Consider the following 20,297-nt stretch of genomic DNA (forward strand, 5'->3'; position numbering starts at 1 on the left):
CTCCGTACTCGGGAGAAGTTGGGGAATGTGTTTTAGGGGTGTCATTTTACATATACCCATGCTGGGTGAGAGAAATATCTTGGCAAAAGACAACTTTTCCCATTTTTTTATACAAAGTTGGCATTTGACCAAGATATTTATCTCACCCAGCATGGGTATATGTAAAAAGACACCCCAAAACACATTCCTCAACTTCTCCTGAATACAGAGATACCAGATGTGTGACACTTTTTTGCAGCCTAGGTGGGCAAAGGGGCCCATATTCCAAAGAGCACCTTTCGGATTTCACAGGTCATTTTTTACAGAATTTGATTTCAAACTCCTTACCACACATTTGGGCCCCTAGAATGCCAGGGCAGTATAACTACCCCACAAGTGACCCCATTTTGGAAAGAAGAGACCCCAAGGTATTTCGTGATGGGCATAGTGAGTTCATAGAAGTTTTTATTTTTTGTCACAAGTTAGTGGAATATGAGACTTTGTAAGAAAAGAAAAAAAAAAAAGAAAAATCATCATTTTCCGCTAACTTGTGACAAAAAATAAAAAGTTCTATGAACTCACTATGCCCATCAGCGAATACCTTAGGGTGTGTACTTTCCGAAATGGGGTCATTTGTGGGGTGTTTGTACTGTCTGGGCATTGTAGAACCTCAGGAAACATGACAGGTGCTCAGAAAGTCAGAGCTGCTTCAAAAAGCGGAAATTCACATTTTTGTACCATAGTTTGTAAACGCTATAACTTTTACCCAAACCATTTTTTTTTTACCCAAACATTTTTTTTTTATCAAAGACATGTAGAACAATAAATTTAGAGCAAAATTTCTATATGGATCTCGTTTTTTTTGCAAAATTTTACAACTGAAAGTGAAAAATGTCATTTTTTTGCAAAAAAAATCGTTAAATTTCGATTAATAACAAAAAAAGTAAAAATGTCAGCAGCAATGAAATACCACCAAATGAAAGCTCTATTAGTGAGAAGAAAAGGAGGTAAAATTCATTTGGGTGGTAAGTTGCATGACCGAGCAATAAACGGTGAAAGTAGTGTAGGTCAGAAGTGTAAAAAGTGGCCTGGTCTTTCAGGGTGTTTAAGCACTGGGGGCTGAAGTGGTTAAAGCGGCAAACCTTAATAAACCATAATATCGGAGCGGTATGCCAACCGCTGGACTCCCAGCGGGCAAGTTAAACCGTAATCATCAGAGCGGTATGCCAACCGGGGCACGTACGCCATATGCCACCACCATATCTCTGCTGAACTCAAATGCCGCCAGCTGTGACTTCATAAACTTGACCATAATTCGTCTTTCTCCAAAGCCGTAATCATCGGAGCGATGTCCAAAATGCTGGACTCCCAGCGTGGATTCTTAAGAATAGAAAAAACAAAAACAGAATAACCAAGTCTCCATAGCCAAACATAACCCCGAACCCTGATCTGTCTGCGTTGCGGGAACATGCGCGATTTTTCCGCGCGAGTGCAAAACATTGTAATGCGTTTTGCACTCGTGTGAGAAAAATCGTGCATGTTTGGTACCCAAACCCGAACTTCTTCACAGAAGCCCGAACTTCTGTGAAGAAGTTCGGGTTTGGGTACCAAACATGCGCGATTTTTCTCACACGAGTGCAAAACGCATTACAATGTTTTGCACTTGCGCGGAAAAATCGCGCATGTTCCCGCAACGCAGACAGATCAGGGTTCGGGGTTATGTTTGGCTGTGGTTATAAGGGAAAATAATAGCATTCTGGATCACCAAGGATCACCAAGGAGGGAAGGAGGGCCAATCTGCTTCCACTGGCAAGAGGAAGTGCCAGCACCGGGAGGGAGTATATGTATCTCCAGGATCCCCTGGAACGTCCACATCCTGTCTAAGAAGGCTCCCCAGTGCATTAACCCTTAATGGCCCTAAACAACCACCTGGCCCTAAGGGGGGAAAGGGGAGGGAGGACCATCAGTCCCTGATCACCCTCCTTATACAGTCGGGTGCTTACCACATTGCCTGTTATGCCTTTGGTGTGAATAAAGTCACGGTGTATCACAAAGACTGTCGCCGCTACCGTAGCCTACCACGAGCACACAACTAAAAAAGTATATGAGATTTTAGGGTTATATTTTGCTGGAAGTTGGTATTTTGATAATTAACCCAGGTAGATCTAAGTATCTGCCAATTAGCTGGATCTGCCCATTTATGAAAGCGGCGCACAGCACTTGGTGAATTTGGCACAGGTCAAACTATCACATTCTGACTTATTTTCACCTGCCACAGCTACGGCAGGTTAGTTGAGAGTGCAGATGAGACAATCCCCTGTGATAAGATAAGGCCAAAAACCACAGAAACAGCCACAAACAGCTGGATTTCTGAAGTTGACTTAGCAGGAGCAAAAAAATTACTTTGGCTTGTTGCAGACTATTGATAAAAGTGTCTATTCAGAAAAGCCGCAATTTACGCCGATGTAAAGACAATATCACTTTGGGAAATCAGGGCCAACACGTCTGGTCTTTGTACGACCTCTACTGGTTAAAGACTAAATTACAGCATGAATATAGATAAGAATTGCTATTAAATTGTCATGCTGCTAAACTGCGGAGGGAAACTGGCAATTTCCAAACTTTTTCTGGGAGAGAAATTCTGAAACTGACAATATATGGTTTTCATTTATTGTAATCCTCAAATTACTGCAAAGTCCAAGGTGCTGCTTTACTGCTCATTTAAATATTGGTTGACTTTATTTGGATTTTTAGTTTATGCATGGGAAGGGGGTGTCGGGGGGGGGGGTCTATATTTAAAGAGGACCTTTCATGGTTTTGTATTAATTGAGATAAATACCTTTACTTGAGGGGTACCCCCTGCTGATGCTGCCACCCTGCATGATTTTTTTAAATATCGCTCCTGCGCCCCCCCCCCCCCCCCGCAGTTTTCGTGCTCAGTATGCTAATACTGAGCATCGGTACAGAGAGGAGCAGAGGCCGGGGTTTTTTAATTGACGTCTCCTTCTCCCTGGCTGTGCCGCGATCCAATCACAGCGGAGAGCGTCACAGCCAGGGAGAAGGTGACGTCCATTGAGAAACCCTAGGATCTCCTCCTCCCTGTACCGAAATTCTTGACTTTCAGCGACATTATTATTGTTTGGTCATTTACTGCAAGTTGTGGATTGCCTTTATTTCCATTCAAAGAACTTTAAAGGGGTTGTTTCTGCAGCGGGCGCCTCCCCCCAGGGCCCTTTAAGAGGAAAAAGAGTTCTTGTTTCGTGACGCCAGTTTCAATGAAGCAACAAGGGCACAGGGCCCCTTTTAGTGATACTGTGGATGGTACCCAGGTGTAGGAATGACAGAGTGGTGTAGGGTAGCCTATAATATTCCTTAATGTTGGTGCACGTGTCACGGTGCTCCTACCTGGATACACTGGACCCCAGGCGTTGGTTCCGAAGCAATGAAAAGGGGGTGATTGATGAAGAGGGTAATGAAATAAATTGAGTCCAGACCTTGTGATAAAGTTGAAAAGCAGCTTTACTTTAAATAAACGTTTCTCCAAATGATTTACAGACTTTGTCTTGGTTCCAGCAGGCATTAGCATTAACGATGGCAGGAAAACTCTCTGCTACATCTGTCGCTCTCTGGCTCTGCTGTGCTAACAGGCTGGCTGTATAACTTAGCTTTAGCTGTAGGCTGCAACTTCTTTCTGTAGTCTGACTCTAGATTTGTCCAGGGAAAACTTTACTCCTGGCATCTAAGGCTTCAAGCAGAGCTGAAGGTGCTCTAGCTTAACCTAGACAGGGCTTGGTGTGGGCACATCAAACAGCGACGTACCCAGCCCTTGCTTCCTTCCCCTAGAAGGGGGTAAGCTAGACTTACTCTAACTAGAACTCCACCCTCCCTGCAGCAAGTGGGACACGCCCACCACACCACAGAGGGGGGTGTTAGAATGGAATGGAAAGTTCCATTCTCTGTACCTGTAGCTCTGCCATTTATGCTGCCACCTGCTGGTATACCAGGCACATTACCTTTGAACACAACAGTTGCAAAATAGGAAATGCACATTATACAGGACCTGGAAATAAATACACAAAATAATATAAGGTTAACCATTGGAGATAAGTGGTAATGCCACTCTGGGGCGTTACATCTCACTTCAGCAAATTGCACTTATTGTGTAGAAAAGTTAATAAAAGGCACTTACTAATGTATTGTGATTGTCCATTTTGCCTGGCTTTTTTTCCATTGATTTATGCACTGCTAGTTTCCGGGGCTTATGGCTAACATTGCAGCAATATTACTGCATCCTCCCCTATCCCTTGGTTGAACTTGATGGACTTATGTATTTTTTCAACCGTATTAACTATGTAACTATGTAAGTATGAGGGGCCCAGGACCGGAGCTGCTGTGTATGCATGTCTAAGCCCGGTCACCACAGAGGCCGGCGCTTTTTTCCATAGTGTGCAAGCAGACTGTAACCCCTAGAAACGAGCAGTGTATAATGTGATGGAGAAATTAAGCCCCCTGCCCTTAGCCCCCTCCAACATAGTCTCATGTAAAAGAAATCCCTCCCCTGCTTTCAGCCCTCGACAACATACAGTTTTTTAAGACTGTAATATATCATGTTACTCCTTGGTTCGCCTCTGAATTCTCTGCACTGTATTTGCCCCAACTGCAACCGTCATTGCCCCCACCATCAATACCGTGGCTATGGGTGCCACTCTTACCACCACCAATATAGCTATGCACAGGGTCCCCTGCCTCCTCCTCAGGGCAGTCCAAACTCTATGTCCGCCCTATAGGCTGATTTTAATTAGTGCAAGTATAAATTTATTGAAGGTGATTTGGCACCAGGAGAGGTGGAATACTGAGTGGGCTCAGCATACATGTGGACCCTGCATTCCCTGACCATAATGGAGGCCAGTGTGGCACCAAAGATGTACAATATAATGTGGGCTCATCCTGCATGTGGAACCTGCATTCCCTGAATTTAATGGAGGCCATTGTGGCACCACAAGAGGTATAATATAGTGTGGGCTTGGCCTGCATGTGGAACCTGCCTTCCCTGAATTTAATGAAGGCCAGTATGGCACCTAGTGAATGTAGTATTTAGTGTTAGGTTCCTGTCCTAAAGAGATTGCCTTGACGCCGGCAGACAGGCACAAATAACTTATCTCACATTTATAACACAGCAATGCTGTGTCAGTCACAGCAGGATGACGTGGAGGTGACATCTAAGTTTGACAGCGTGTCATCCTGCTGTGACTGACACAGCATTAGCATTTTACATTTCCGACAGTGAGTATGGCACTATTGTATTTACTTTATTATTTGTGTTTGCAGATAGTTTGTGTTTTGCTTTTGTGCTTTCAGCTATGGCAACATGTACCGCACCTGTGCACTGGGATGTGCTGACTAACCCCCAATTTTATTTTATTTGCAGTCCAAACTCTGACTGTTCTCACACAAGTTTTGTTGAATCTTCTTAGGTAAAAAGAAGGGGCCCCACGAGGATGGGGCAGTGAAGACAGGGGGATGGCACTGAAATGCTTCTTTGGGGTTGCAAGGAGAAGCAGGAGGAATGCTGTGACCCCTGGCTCCAAGACACGCTGTCAAACTTAGATGTCACCTCCACGTCATCCTGCTGTGACTGAGAGGAGAAGTAAGCCATCCAATTTACAATCTCATCCTCTTTCTCCTTGATGATAGTGTTGTGTCTTTCCTAAGCCAGGGAGAACTGCAGCCTACTACTACTACTACTACTACTACTACTACTACTACTACTACTACTACTACTACTACTACTGGCTACATAGCTGGTGCTGCTACTTCCTACCTTCTGGCTCTGGGAGGACAAAGCCTGGCCCTGGGTCGTTCGTTTGGAACCCTCCCATATTCCTGACATTTGGCCTTACGTACACAGTCACAAAAAGTATGGAATGGTTTGCAAGTCTGTTTTCTGGGACTTAAAGACAGAGAGGTGCAATAAAATGTCCTTCCCTTTCTACAAACACACTGCTACAGACAGTTTACTTTGGAAATAATGCAGCATCGGCAGCAGTAACTGATTTGGGCCTAATGTCTTATGTTCGTTCAAACATGCAGATTCAGAAACAAAAAGCTTTCTCTGGTGTATTTCAGACTACTATTTCAGGTGTTTTTAAAATGCTACCCTCTGAAATATAAAACACCCGTTGTACAGTTGTATTGAGCTTATTCCCCCCATAACAACTCAGGTTTGGGGGAAAAAAAGTCTGTATTTATGTTCAAATGAGACAACAAAAATGTTATTGTAGGTAGCTGCTTTGAAGTTCTGCAGCAGTTGCAGCTGTGTTATAAGGCAGTAACTGCAGCTAGAAGGCACTGCTCAGCACACTCAACCTCAGCCCTAACTGTTTCTGGTGCAGGCAGAGGTCGCAGCAGAGTAAGGGGCCGTGGCAGTTCTCGATGATGATGATGTAGCTGATCGTATTTGGGAGCCGGGTGACGAAGGCGCTTCATCATCATCGGGAGAAGAGGGTGGCAGCTTGTCCGTGAGGCAGCAGCAGAGCCAGCAAGTCGCTAGCGTGGCCGGGAGTCGGCAGGGTGGCAGTAGTGGGAGGTCGGGAGCCAAACGTGCCCGGGGTAGACCACCCACTTCGCAGGAGCCTAGCTGCCCGGGAAGTAGCGGTGCACGGGTTCACCGAGGCAGCAGCGGTAGCAGTCAGTCAGTGCGTAGTGTTGGGGGTAAAATCACCTACTCGGCGGTGTGGCAGTTTTTTGTTAAGCCGCCAAAGGAGGTGAGCATGGTTATATGTAGAATCTGTGGGCAAACGGTGAAGCGTGGCCAGGGTGTCAATGTTGGAACAATATATGCAGCGTCGCCATAAAGTGGCCTGGGAAAACTGTGGCTCCGATGTGGTGGTCCAGCCTGCTGCTGCAACCGCTGCATCCCCAATGGCACGCAGACGATTTCAGGCAGTCAAGGCTCCACCACCTCAGCCGAAGGGAGCTGTCTGTCCTTCCAATCATCTGCTGGTCCTGATGCTCCTGCTTCTCACCCTCCTACTCCTCGTCAGTCATTCCGTCAGCAATCAATCACCGAAGCGATTGCCAAGAGACAACAGTATGCGTGCACTCATCCAACGGCGCAGAAGCTGAATGTGCTTCTGTCCAAGTTGCTGGTGCTGCAGTTCCTCCCTTTCCAAGTGGTAAACTCTGCACCTTTCAGAGATCTGATGGCTTGTGCCGAGCCAAGGTGGAGAGTCCCAAGCTGTCATTTCTTTGCCAAAAAGGCAGTACCAGCCCTGCACACACATGTAGAACAGAAGGTGAGTCACTCCTTGAGCCTGTCGGTGTCTGCCAAAGTGCACGGCAGCGCCGAAGTGTGGAGCTGTAACTATGGTCAGGGACAATACATGTCCTTTATGGCCCACTGGGTGAATGTGGTTACTGCACAGCCACACCAGCAACTTGGCCGGGTGACGCCGCTTCCGCCTCCACGTTCTCACGCTGTTGGTCCTGCGACAATATCCGCCTCTGCCTCATCCTCCACCGTGTCCTCAGCCTCCACTGCAGGGACAATTCACAGTGCCCCTCCAGCATACCACATGTGCAGGGCATGGCATTGTCACTCTGTTCTGCACCTTGTTTGCCTGGGTGAACGGAGTCACACAGGGGAGGAACTGCTCCGTGTCCTTCATCAAGAAATCGAATCCTGGCTTTCTCCATGACAACTCAAAATCGGAACCATGGTGACCGACAACGGAAAGAACATGTGTCAGTGCTGAGTCAAGGAGGGCTGAGCCATGCGCCCTGCATGGCACACGTGTTCAATCTGGTTGTCAAGCGGTTCCTGAAGTCTTCCACCCATCTGCAAGACATCCTAAAAATGGCCAGGAAACTTTGCATGCAAAGCACATCCTCCTTGAGATGCAGCGGCAGAATGGCATCCCCGAACATAGGCTGATATGCGACGTTTCCACCCGTTGGAATTCCACTATCCATATGTTGGATCGACTGTATGAACAGAGAAAGGCCATAAACGATTTCCTGATGATCCAAGCAGACAGTACTCACCTGGGTAACTTCGATGTCAGCCAGTGGCAGCTCATGCGTGACACCTGCCATTTGCTCAGGCCCTTTGAGGAGGCCACGTTATCTGTCAGTCGCCAGGACTACAGGATGAACGATGTCATTCCACTGCTTCATGTCCTGGAACAGATGCTGGTAAATCTGGTCAGGGGACTGGAGACGTGGCGCCTAGATCTCACGGCCACATGAGACTTGTGGGGGCTGAACTAGAGGAGGAGGAGGACATGACATTGGAGCACAAGCAATGTGTAGCGAAATGGGTGGTTTTTCTACACAGGTGACAGGAGAGGAGGAGCAGGAGCAGCCGGAGGAGCTACAGGGCGATGAGGAAGAGGAGGCAGAGGACCCAGACACACCGTGGCAGTATGCAGTGGAGATGAAGGCAGGGAGTCCCTCCGAGTCATTTGCAGAAATGGCCCGATGCATGCTCACTTGCTTAGGTAGTGACAGCCGAACTGTCACCATTTGGCAGAGGGATGCCTTCTGGCTCTCCACCTTGTTGGACCCTCGCTACCGGTCCAAAATGGGGGTCTTTTTTACACCCGCTGAGGGACGACAAACTGAACTACTATAGAAACATCATATGTAGTCAGTTGGCCGCTGCCTATCTGCGCCATCGTCCATCCTCTCGCAGGTGTGGGGGCCCTCTGCGCTCACGTTTCACTGCCATGGCTGTTGGGGAGGGGTGGGAGGCAGGAGCAGTACCAGCCTGAGTCTAGAGTCGCTGATGAGCTGCTTTCTTCACCCGCATATTGAAGAAACTACTCACCAGCAGCATCTAGACCTGGAGCAGAACCTGAACAAGCAGGTGATGGCATACATGGACAGCACCCTGCCAGCCGTCATTGAAGATCCGCTGGACTACTGGACAGCCAAACTGGATTTGTGGCCTCAACTGGTCCAGTTTGCCCTGGCCAGTAGTGTGGCATCAGGCGGCGGGGGCCATAGTTACCCCAAGAAGAACTCGCCTGTCCACCAAAAATGTGGAGAGACTGACCTTTGTCAAGATGAATCAGGCGTGGATCAGCCAGGATTTCCACCCACTGATGCATCAGACTAGATCATCCATGGTGCCACACCAACACTTTGAAAAAAAGAGACCGGTTTCTTCCGGCTACCTGCCTCAGCTACTATTCTGATGCTGCCACCTGCTGATGCCACACATCTGATGCCAAGTGCTCCTTCTTTCACCCACCATCTTCAGCTGGTACTCGTCTTGCCACCCACCTCACCACTCTGTGGTCTCCTGATTCTACTGCCACCTCCACACTATGTAACCTTGCCACTCTGTGGTCTCATGTTGCTTCCACCTCACAACTACACTGCTCAAAAAAATAAAGGGAACACAAAAATAACACATCCTAGATCTGAAATGATTAAATATTCTTCTGAAATACTTTGTTCTTTACATAGTTGAATGTGCTGACAACAAAATCACACAAAAAAAAATATGGAAGTCAAATTTTTTAACCCATGGATGTCTGGATTTGGAGTCACCCTCAAAATTAAAGTGGAAAAACACACTACAGGCTGATCCAACTTTGATGTAATGTCCTTAAAACAAGTCAAAATGAGGCTCAGTAGTGTGTGTGGCCTCCACGTGCCTGTATGACCTCCCTACAACGCCTGTGCATGCTCCTGATGAGGTGGCGGACGGTCTCCTGAGGGATCTCCTCCCAGACCTGGACTAAAGCATCTGCCAACTCCTGGACAGTCTGTGGTGCAACGTGACGTTGGTGGATAGAGCGAGATGTGATGTCCCAGATGTGCTCAATTGGATTCAGGTCTGGGGAACGGGCGGGCCAGTCCATAGCATCAATGCCTTCGTCTTGCAGGAACTGCTGACACACTCCGGCCACATGAGGTCTAGCATTGTCTTGCATTAGGAGGAACCCAGGGCCAACCGCGCCAGCATATGGTCTCACAAGGGGTCTGAGGATCTCATCTCGGTACCTAATGGCAGTCAGGCTACCACTGGCGAGCACATGGAGGGCTGTGCGGCCCTCCAAAGAAATGCCACCCCACACCATTACTGACCCAATGCCAAACCGGTCATGCTGGAGGATGTTGCAGGCAGCAGAACGTTCTCCACGGCGTCTCCAGACTCTGTCACGTCTGTCACATGTGCTCAGTGTGAACCTGCTTTCATCTGTGAAGAGCACAGGGCGTCAGTGGCGAATTTGCCAATCTTGGTGTTTTCTGGCAAATGCCAAACGTCCTGCACGGTGTTGGGCTGTAAGCACAACCCCCACCTGTGGACGTCGGGCCCTCATATCACCCTCATGGAGTCTGTTTCTGACCGTTTTAGCAGACACATGCACATTTGTGGCCTGCTGGAGGTCATTTTGCAGGGCTCTGGCAGTGCTCCTCCTTTTCCTCCTTGCACAAAGGCGGAGGTAGCGGTCCTGCTGCTGGGTTGTTGCCCTCCTACGGCCTCCTCCACGTCTCCTGATGTACTGGCCTGTCTCCTGGTAGCGCCTCCATGCTCTGGACACTACGCTGACAGACACAGCAAACCTTCTTGCCACAGCTCGCATTGATGTGCCACCCTGGATAAGCTGCACTACCTGAGCCACTTGTGTGGGTTGTAGACTCCGTCTGATGCTACCACTAGAGTGAAAGCACCGCCAGCATTCAAAAGTGACCAAAACATCAGCCAGGAAGCATAGGAACTGAGAAGTGGTCAGGTCACCACCTGCAGAACCACTCCTTTATTGGGGGTGTCTTGCCAATTGCCTATAATTTCCACCTGTTGTCTATCCCATTTGCACAACAGCATGTGAAATTGATTGTCACTTAGTGTTGCTTCCTAAGTGGACAGTTTGATTTCACAGAAGTGTGATTGACTTGGAGTTACATTGTGTTGTTTAAGTGTTCCCTTTATTTTTTTGAGCAGTGTATGTCATAGGGCCACTCTGTGGACTTCTCATGCTGTTCCCACTCTCCCCACTTCATGACTGGGCCACTATTTTGCCTTTCGGCCTGGCTGACATCATTTATTTGATCCTTCTTCTGATCTGTCAGAAGGAAGGAAAAATTAGACTCACAACAGATCCGGTCTGTGTAGCAGCTGTAAGGCCTGTATGGTCCCATCCGAACTGGCTTGTGATTTGGTAGCGAAAAGCAGGAGTGGGTACAAAACACAGAAGACATGCAAATATTCCATTCACGTGTCATCTCTGTTTTGGATCCACTCCTGTGTTTTTTTGGCTTTAGCAATACTGATGGATTACTGACCAAATGCGGACCGAATGAAGGCGGATGCTCCACAGACAGGATCCGTTTTTTTAGGGTTATTGTTCTGACGGATCAGAGGAAGGGCAAAATAATCAGTGACGTCAACACAGACTTACTGCTGACACCCTCTCCACTCTGTCGGGGGGGCTCTACTTGTATAAGCGTTTAATAGAACAGGTTCTGTAGATATCTATGTGGAATCAGCTGACGACGGTGTAAAAGGAGTGCACTTCTTCTTGGCGCTATCGAACCTGTAAGGCTGAGTTCACACTTCAGTTATTTGGTCAGTTTTGGCCCTGTGAAGTGAAGTGTGCAGTGATTCTAAGAGAGACGCCTGTCATCTGCATGTCATACTGACTCACAGTTTTATTTTACTACCACAGCAGACTCCCTATGCGTGTTACTGCAAGGCACAGTGTTCTACACCACTATAAAGGCTCTCTGCAGTCAGGAAATAGCCGTTTTTTAACGTGATTCGCCACAAATAAATTCGGATCGGACCAAATTTTTTATGAAAATTCGGCGAACAGGCCAAATCTAATTTTTGAAAAATTCACTCATCTCTATTCCTTTGTATAAGAATATAACCACTATAATATTGTCTCCTATGTACAAAAATATAACTGCTATAATACTGCCTCCTATGTACAACAATATAACTACTATAATACTGCCTCCTATGTACCAGAATATAACTACTATAATACTGCTCCCATGTACCAGAATATAACTACTATAATACTGCTCCCATGTACAAGAATATAACTACTATAATACTGCTCCTATGTACAAGAATATAACTACTATAATACTGCTCCTATGTACAACAATATAACTACTATAATACTGCCTCCTATGTACCAGAATATAACTACTATAATACTGCTCCCATGTACAAGAATATAACTACTATAATACTGCTCCTATGTACAAGAATATAACTACTATAATACTGCCTCCTATGTACAAGAATATAACTATTATAATACTGCTCCTATGTACAAGAATATAACTACTATAATACTGCCTCCTATGTACAAGAATATAACTACTATAATACTGCTCCTATGTACAAGAATATAACTACTATAATACTGCCTCCTATGTACAAGAATATAACTATTATAATACTGCTCCTATGTACAAGAATATAACTACTATAATACTGCCTCCTATGTACAAGAATATAACTACTATAATACTGCTCCTATGTACAAGAATATAATACTATAATACTGCTCCTATGTACAAGTTTATAACTACTATAATACTGCCTCCTATGTACAAGAATATAACTACTATAATACTGCTCCTATGTACAAGAATATAACTACTATAATACTGCTCCTATGTACAAGAATATAACTACTATAATACTGCCTCCTATGTACAAGAATATAACTACTATAATACTGCCCCTATGTACAAGAATATAACTACTATAATACTGCCTCCTATGTACAAGAATATAACTACTATAATACTGCCTCCTATGTACAAGAATATAACTACTATAATACTGCCTCCTATGTACAGGAATATAACTACTATAATACTGCTCCTATGTACAAGAATATAACTACTATAATACTGCCTCCTATGTACAAGAATATAACTACTATAATACTGCTCCTATGTACAGTAATATAACTACTATAATACTGCTCCTATGTACAAGAATATAACTACTATAATACTGCCTCCTATGTACAAGAATATAACTACTATAATACTGCTCCTATGTACAGTAATATAACTACTATAATACTGCTCCTATGTACAAGAATATAACTACTATAATACTGCCTCCTATGTACAAGAATATAACTATTATAATACTGCTCCTATGTACAAGAATATAACTACTATAATACTGCCTCCTATGTACAAGAATATAACTATTATAATACTGCTCCTATGTACAAGAATATAACTACTATAATACTGCCTCCTATGTACAAGAATATAACTACTATAATACTGCCCCTATGTACAAGTTTATAACTACTATAATACTGCCTCCTATGTACAAGAATATAACTACTATAATACTGCTCCTATGTACAGTAATATAACTACTATAATACTGCTCCTATGTACAAGAATATAACTACTATAATACTGCTCTTATGTCCAAGAATATAACTACTATAATACTGCCTTCTATGTACAGGAATATAACTACTATAATACTGCTCCTATGTACAAGAATATAACTACTATAATACTGCCTCCTATGTACAAGAATATAACTACTATAATACTGCCTCCTATGTACAAGAATATAACTACTATAATACTGCCTCCTATGTACAAGAATATAACTACTATAATACTGCTCCTATGTACAAGAATATAACTACTATAATACTGCCTCCTATGTACAAGAATATAACTACTATAATACTGCCCCTATGTACAAGAATATAATACTATAATACTGCTCCTATGTACAAGAATATAACTACTATAATACTGCCTCCTATGTACAAGAATATAACTACTATAATACTGCCTCCTATGTACAAGAATATAACTACTATAATACTGCCCCTATGTACAAGAATATAATACTATAATACTGCTCCTATGTACAAGAATATAACTACTATAATACTGCCTCCTATGTACAAGAATATAACTACTATAATACTGCCTCCTATGTACAAGAATATAACTACTATAATACTGCTCCTATGTACAAGAATATAACTACTATAATACTGCCTCCTATGTACAAGAATATAACTACTATAATACTGCCCCTATGTACAAGAATATAATACTATAATACTGCTCCTATGTACAAGAATATAACTACTATAATACTGCCTCCTATGTACAAGAATATAACTACTATAATACTGCCTCCTATGTACAAGAATATAACTACTATAATACTGCCCCTATGTACAAGAATATAATACTATAATACTGCTCCTATGTACAAGAATATAACTACTATAATACTGCCTCCTATGTACAAGAATATAACTACTATAATACTGCTCCTATGTACAAGTTTATAACTACTATAAGACTGCCCTTATGTACCAGAATAAATCTATGTTAATACTGCCCCTATGTAAAACAATGTAACTATTAGAATATCTGCTCACGATTGCGATCCTATTGGGAGGATGTCAGAAGTATTATAGTGACGGTAACGCAGATACGTTTACCCGATGACCCTAGGGTCTGTATACTGGGGATACTGGACTCTCCAGGACTGGGAGACAGGAACTCCCTATGTATTCATAGACTCCTGTTCCAGGCTAGGGTACTGATAGCTAAACACTGGATACGAGAGGCCCCCTCCCACAAAACAAGAGTTTGTTAATAGGATGAATGTAATTCTGAGACTAGAAAAGGGAGTATACGCTAAACGAAACTGTCCAAATAAGTTCCTATCTTTATGGCAGGGGTGGGTTGAGTCAGCGCAACTGGCTTCTCAGGCGTTAGTTCAAGACTGTATACGGGGACAACTGTCCTTCTTACACTCCCTCTCCAGGGGAACTACTTAGGTACTGTGTAATGTTTGAACGGCTGAGCCATTATAGCTAGGCGGAACTGTCTTGGTGCCCAATTGTATGACTATCCTTAACTCTACAGACATAGATGTCTCTCTGCTCAAGTTGGGATGGGGTGGGGGGAGGGTGTTCTCTACATGCTGTACAATAGACGTGAGAGGAGCGGGACACTCTTGGCTTTCAATCACTAGTTACGGTACATTGCTTACAGGTGTTGTGGTGCACGACCAACCCAACATCTCTCTTGCCGGGAACTAAAACAACGTTTCATAGCTGTAACTAATTTGCATATAAAGGGACTATTAGTTAGTTACACCATGTCACACGGTGGTAATACAGAAGACTGATGCTTTACTGTAGAACCCTAGCATGGAGGTCAGTTCAGTTGAGTAAAACCTGAAGTGAAGCCGACCTTGTCATAGGGTGTTCCAGCAAAATAGACCCCTATAAAACGTAACTTTTCTTCATAAACAGTTGATACGACGAACCCACCACAGTGGTTCACCAGTGGAATCTGTGTAGGGAAGATAGTGCTCAGATGAAATAGATATCTACATAGGGCACCCACCCGTTGAGACGGTCATGCAGATCAGCGTAACAAGGGCAAAAATTGGGGAGTGTCAGAAGTCTCACCTGTCCCTGCACTCTCCCTAAGTTAGATCTCAGCCCAGGGACGTCTCCTGATGGGGGGGGGACTCCCTGTCCTGACTGCCCTTAGCACACCCTGCTGCTAACATGCGATATAGACGTACCCTATGATAAGACAGAAACCGTATCACGGGTTCACAATGTCACCCGTAATAAACAACAGCCCATGTAGATAAATAATAAAAGGTGCTGGGGTGTATAGTCTTACCTACAGCACCAAATACAAGCCCCTAACAGGGCGCCAAGGTATCGAATATCTCCCTCGGCTTAGTAAACACAATCCTGACGCGTTTCCCCCATTCATAGGTTCATCAGGGGGTAGGTATATAACCAGTCATGGGTGAAAAACGGTCACTGTTAGATATACTCATGATACAAACGGAGGATCCGCAGCCAGATAGCGAGGATACTGGTGTGAACACAGGACCAAGGGGAACAACAGATAAGTCCCACTTAGCTGTCACGATCTGGAGGAGCAGGATGGCACTAGAACGCGAGGCACTCTTTGGGCAGACTGTTGGCCCCTTATCCTTGTGGGTTTCTGATTCATCTGACCTCATGCTTTGAGCGAAGTTGTTCCCCTTGGTCCTGTGTTCACACCAGTATCCTCGCTATCTGGCTGCGGATCCTCCGTTTGTATCATGAGTATATATCATTTTATTGTTTTTTGACAGTTTTTCACCCATGACTGGTTATATACCTACCCCCTGATAAAGGGGAAACGCGTCGGGGTTGTGTTTACTAAGCCTAGGGAGATATTAGATACCTTGGCGCCCTGTTAGGGGCTTGTATTTGGTGCTGTAGGTAAGACTATACACCCCAGCACCTTTTATTATTTATCTACATGGGCTGTTGTTTATTACGGGTGACATTGTGAACCCGTGATACGGTTTCTGTCTTATCATAGGGTACCGCTATATCGCATGTTAGCAGCAGGGTGTGCTAAGGGCAGTCAGTCCAGGTTCGAGGACAGGGAGTCCCCACCGTCAGGAGACGTCCCTGGGCTGAGATCTAACTTAGGGAGAGTGCAGGGACAGGTGAGACTTCTGACACTCCCCAATTTTTGCCCTTGTTACGCTTATCTGCAGGACCGTCTCAACGGCTGGGTGCTCCATGTAGATATCTATTTCATCTGAGCACTATCTTCCCTTCAGATTCCACTGGTGAACCACTGTGGTTGTGGGTTCGTCGTATCAATTGTTTATGAATAAAAGTTACGTTTTATAGGGGTCTATTTTGCTGGAACACTTTAGATTTTCTGATCCTATTATAAGTATCTATAAATTAGATGGATTTTTACGACCTTGTCATAGAGCTTCCTTATCACATGCGGTACTACTGCCCATGAAGCCATCGACAGGCTTGGTTTACATTAAGAATTATAGCTGCTGACAGCTCCAGAGCCGGACTCGGTGGGCACAGAAGCCATGCGTGATTGCCATTGCCATAGGGTGATATTTTGCTTCTATGGTAAACTCATGACGGATTAAGACTTGGGAAAGAAAAGCGATCTTGTTCCCAAATCTGTGTTCTATTATCTTTTTTTTGTCAGGCAGTCATTTAGAGTTTCTAAATCTGTCCACCGAGAACAGTGGAGCCCTCACAAGTTTCCACCCCCTCAATCTAAGGCCGCAATTCCACAATGAAGAAGAGATGGGAAAAGGGGTCTCCTGAACACCTCCCTCATGCCAAAAGCAACCCTTCGCGTGGCTAGTTGAAACTTTGTTTTGCTGTATAAATCTTACAAAAACAAAACAGTAAACCATCGATAACTCAACGTTCTTTACGTAATAATTCACAAACAGAAAGCTTTAGATGAGATTTAAAGGATGGATAGAAAAAATGACATTTCCTCGACATGTGAACCTTCTGATGAGACTTGAAAAGGGTCACCACGACCGAAACGTCGTCATCATCATGTTGAGAAACGATTTTTGAAACCATCAATGTTCTCGCTTTCTTTTTTTGCCGAGACAATGGAAATTATGTACAAATATCTCAGCCTAAGATTAAAAAGATACAACTTCGATCTACTTTTGCGTGTGCACTGAATGTCTAGCTTACGCAAATTGGGTTGGAGAACCCTTTTTTTAGTTGCACCGCACCCTACTTATGGTGTGCTTCTCCAGTCCATGGGCTGTGTACACCCCTTAAAATCTCTACTGTCAAAGTAATTTACAAACCTGTGTGGATCAGTTATTTTACTTCTTGTGGCTCCTCCTTCACGTATTCTGTAGGCTCATGTACTTCCAGTTGCCTACCACCCACATGTCTGACCATCGTGGGAGAGATACGGGGCAGATTTTCCGCATCAAATTTCATGAGAAATTTGCAACAAATTCTGTGCAGAGTAGTGAAATCTGCAGCATAAAATAAGACTTGGATATAAAAGGTGCGTCGCATGTCAATTTACGCTGAGGCTTTTTGTTCTTCCCTTTGCTGGTTCTTTAATACGCTTCGGGTTCTTCGCTTGCAATCCCCTGTAGGATAATTCACCATACTCCAAGTCATGCACACAGCATCAGGTTATAATACAAGAAGAAAAGTAGACAGAACTACACACATGATGTAGAGATTTGAATGTGGTGGATACAATAGTAATGTGAATGGGTTTTGTCCTTTTTAACTAGAACAAGGGACAACGGGTGAACATTGGTGATCACAGCGTCTTCTCTTGTCAACTATTATAAACCGGGCCATATGGACTAGACTGGGCTGCCACGGTGGAGGGGTGGGCATGTCAGCCGAGCACTCGTGTGGAGAGTAGACTTTCAGCACTAGCCATATACAATAGACTGAAGTTGATCAACAGAAAATTTCAACCAAAAAAGTTTGTTCATCGGGTGAAATTTAAAGGGAACCCATCGTCACCTTTAGGCTGACCATACGAACGGCAGAATAAAGTAGAGACGGGCGAGTTGATTTCGGCGGTCTGTCATTTATAAGTTAAAAGTAAGGCCTCTTTCACACTTGCGTTGTCCGGATCCGGCGTGTACTCCACTTGCCGGAATTACACGCCGGATCCGGAAAAACGCAAGTGTACTGAAAGCATTTGAAGACGGAACCGTCTTCCAAATGCGTTCAGTGTTACTATGGCACCCAGGACGCTATTAAAGTCCTGGTTGCCATAGTAGGAGCGGGGAGCGGGGGAGCAGCATACTTACCGTCCGTGCGGCTCCCACGGCGCTCCAGAATGACGTCAGAGCGCCCCATGCGCATGGATGACGTGATCCATGTGATCACATGATCCATGCGCTTGGGGCGCCCTGACGTCACTCTGGAGCGCCCGGGGAGCCGCACGGACGGTAAGTATGCTGCTCCCCCGCTCCCCGCTACACTTTACCATGGCTGCCAGGACTTTAGCGTCCCGGCAGCCATGGTAACCACTCTGAAAAAGCTAAATGTCGGCTCCGGCAATGCGCCGAAACGACGTTTAGCTTAAGGCCGGATCCGGATCAATGCCTTTCAATGGGCATTAATTCCGGATCCGGCCTTGCGGCAAGTGTTCCGGATTTTTGGCCGGAGCAAAAAGCGCAGCATGCTGCGGTATTTTCTCCGGCCAAAAAACGTTCCGTTCCGGAACTGAAGACATCCTGATGCATCCTGAACGGATTTCTCTCCATTCAGAATGCATTAGGATAATCCTGATCAGGATTCTTCCGGCATAGAGCCCCGACGACGGAACTCTATGCCGGAAGACAAGAACGCAAGTGTGAAAGAGCCCTAAGTGGTTGCCGAGAACCAACATCACAATCATTGCAGACTGGGCCTGGAGAAGAGTCACGGCCTCCTGAGAAGAGTCCTGGTTATTCATGAATTCTTGCTCTCCCGCCCACATGCTGTGCTGTATTCTACTTTGCCCATATTGCAGGCTGACAGCCTGGGAGAGGCATGTGTAGGATATAGCTGGGTGCTATTTTGCCCAGATTGCAGGCTGTAAGCCCAGGAGAGGCATGTTAGGGTAGGCCCCATCGGAATAGAAGCCACCTTGTCGTCTGGTAGATGGGCCAGACATATTTTTGATCAATTATAAGAACTTCTAACTGCCCTTGCAGTAAGTATGGCCACCAAGCAGCTATTTTTTATTCAGTGTTTGCTTATATGTTTGTGCAATTGACTAGCAGCGTGCTGTTACTTGTAGTTCTACTAATCCACCTGCTGATGACTGACAGTCTTCTACCTAGTTTTCTCCCTTTCTTTCTAGGAGAGAACTGACAATCATCAGCAGATGGGCAGAGAGCAGGAGATTATGAATAACTGACTCGTCTCAAGTAGATTTGACTCTTTTTCAAGGCCCGGGCTGCAATGATTATGATGCTGGTTTTCGGCAACCAATTACTTTTAGCTCATGAGTGACACACCGCTGAGATCAGCATTTATGACCCTCAGTGAGGTCAGCATAAAATTGATAACAGGTTCCCATTGAGATAATTTTTGTTGACAGACCATCCTCATCTGAAAAGTAGGCCTTGTCTGAAATTTTCTCCCGACAGTTGAGGTATTAGTTCTTTGGAAGATCGTTTGTGGACAAAATACCAACTATCATTCCCCAGATGACTTTTGGTTGACACTGAATACGCCATCTACATGACTGCTGTAAATTAAAGGGGTTGTCCGGGATCAAAAAACATTTTTTAAATACGTTTACACACTCTTAATAGCCGATTCAAGGTCCCCACATATGTTTTCTTGTATTTTCTCCTCTTCTACAGGGCTCCCACAGTCCCCCACTCATTGTTGACATCGATGTTTATGTTAGCGCTAACTTCCTGCCGCACATCGTCACCTCCTCTGTCCATCCGCCCCCCTGAATCATTCTTTCTCCAGCCTGCTGCAGAATTTGCA

This window comes from Bufo bufo, unplaced genomic scaffold, assembly GCF_905171765.1.
Source record: "Bufo bufo unplaced genomic scaffold, aBufBuf1.1, whole genome shotgun sequence".
Lineage (NCBI taxonomy): Eukaryota > Metazoa > Chordata > Amphibia > Anura > Bufonidae > Bufo > Bufo bufo.